This window comes from Neofelis nebulosa, chromosome 11 (assembly GCF_028018385.1).
Source record: "Neofelis nebulosa isolate mNeoNeb1 chromosome 11, mNeoNeb1.pri, whole genome shotgun sequence".
Classification (NCBI taxonomy): domain Eukaryota; kingdom Metazoa; phylum Chordata; class Mammalia; order Carnivora; family Felidae; genus Neofelis; species Neofelis nebulosa.
Window position 1 is genome coordinate 92,657,861 of NC_080792.1, and position 2,312 is coordinate 92,660,172.

Genomic DNA, 2,312 nt, shown 5'->3' on the forward strand with positions numbered 1-2,312 from the left:
CCAGCCGCACCTCGGCCCGCCCTCCCGGAGCCCCCATTGGTCGCTGCCGCTACCTGGCTTCTCGCGAGACCCGCCCCTCGGCGCCCCCATTGGCCGCCGCTGGCGACTTCCGGTTCCGCCCGGAAGCCCGGCCGGGCAGTGGGTCAGCTTCTGCCGGGAGTGGAGCCCCGGGCGCAGGGCGTTGCCATCTACGGGGTTTTAAAAGCGGAATTGTTCCTGTCACTCCGAGGTCGCCGACCTCCGCCTACGAAAGCGTAGACAGACCCCCATATGGCGGCTTCGGGCTCTGCCGGTCTTCCAGGCTGATTTGCAAAGCTGGCGCCTGCCTGCGGGCTCTTTCCTGCCCCCCGGCACGGGGTTCCCGTGCAGGTGCAGCGCTGACGATTGGGGCCGCCTCTGCACGGTAGGTCGGTGAGCGGCACCCCTAGCCTCTGCTGTCCTTCGGGGGCCGGTTCCACCCCCGTCCCCCAGAGTGGCAAGCACCCTGTGTGCAGACGGTCCCCAGGAAGCATCTCCCCATGAAGAGCCGCTGCACCAGGACAAGTCAGGCGCCGAGTTTGCTTCCTTGTCTGTTGGCTGGCATCCCGTTTTCCCTCAACGCTCAGCTCAAGCGTCCATCCTTGCAAGCATTTCTCCACCATCCCATCTGAAGTGCATCCCACCCCATCCCATTGCCTTTAGTTTCTGCATAGCACCTGTCATGTTTTGTTTTTTTTTTTCTGTATTCCTTTGTCCTCCCTGACTTGTACTGGTCCCCACAAGTGTAAGTTCCATGGTGGCAGGGATCTCATGTGTCTTATTCTTCACCACGCCCACAGCACCTGCAATAGTGACCACTGGCATATGGTGGAGGGGAAGAGCGTCCTCCAGAAACGGCCCAGGCATGGCTTGAGATATTGGGACCCACAGCTGGATGATGGCCGTTCGTGTGAGACCGTTGCCTCTTCCTTCCTCCCTCTTTGAGGCCAGCCAAGAGAAGGATGGAGCCGTTACCTGGGGAGTGGGCTTTCGGTAGGTCATCTGGCTGAGAAATGCCTCACACAGTGCTGGTGCTGGCACAGCAGGCAGGAGATAAATACTTACTGTCCTTTAAAGAGGGAATCATTGAATGACAGTATAGGACCTTCCCATGCAATCCATTAATGCTAATTGTCCTCAATCAATGTCACATTCCTGGTCCTCCCAGAATAGGTTGCATCCCTTTTCATACGTCTTTAGAGTACTCGCTGCGTGTTGTTTTCACAATACTCTTTTAATTTATGATTACATATTTTCCAAAACGATTTAATGTCAGTCTTCAAACCAGGGAGGGCTGTGATTTTGTTTGTCCGTTACTGCATTTCTAGAATCTACCACAACCCCCACCACGAAACTATGTATGGAATTGGATGATTGAATGGATGTTTGAAGTTTAAATGGTGCCCAAATAATATTTTATATTCATTGTTTTCTTGGTGTTTTTTGTTTGCTTTTTTGAGACCCCTGTGATTTCTACAGCATGTTAGTATCCAAATTTAACTAAAAGGCAAACCACTTAAGGTTACTCTCCAGGATCACACACGTAGTAGGCAGTAGAGCTCAGTCTTATTTATTTTTTTTTAAGTTTATTCATTTGTTTTGAGAGAGAGCGCACGGGAGGGGCAAGAGAAAGGGAGGGAGAGAATCCCAAGCACTGAGAGTGTGGAGCCAGACACAGGGCTTGAGCCCACAAACTATGAGATCATGACCTGAGCTGAAATCAAGAGTCGGGCGCCCAACCAGCTGAGCCCTCCAGACACCCCGGTGGAGCTCAGTCTTACATACGAGGCTTTTACCTAATTCCTAGTACAGTGCAATGCTTCTTCCGTCCTCTGGCTGGTACGTGAGACAGAACCTTCAAGTATTTGTTCAAGAGACTGATACAGTCGCCACTCTCGGGCAAAGTGCAGGGTAAACATGGGATAAAAATTAAGCCACTCGACACGGTTCATGAGATGAGTTCTTGTGAAACTCCGCCCCATACAGATGTGCCATTTTGGATGACAGCAGACTAACCCAACTGGATGATCTCCACTGAGAAGTGTAAAGCTAAGTGAACAAAGTGGGGGCAGGAGTTGGAGTTCAGGATGTACACTGAGGAAGTGTGGCACTTCCTGGTGCTGGGGAGGTCTGGTCTGCACCGCAGTCTCTGACATCTTGAGGTTGCAAAACAGTCCAACTGGAAGAAGCGTTCCGGTTTGTCTGCAATGAGTTTTCACGCGCAGCCCCGGCCCCGCGACGGCGGAGCGTCCCTGGGCCGGGTCTGGGCCTAAACCTTAGGAAGTTCTGGCAGC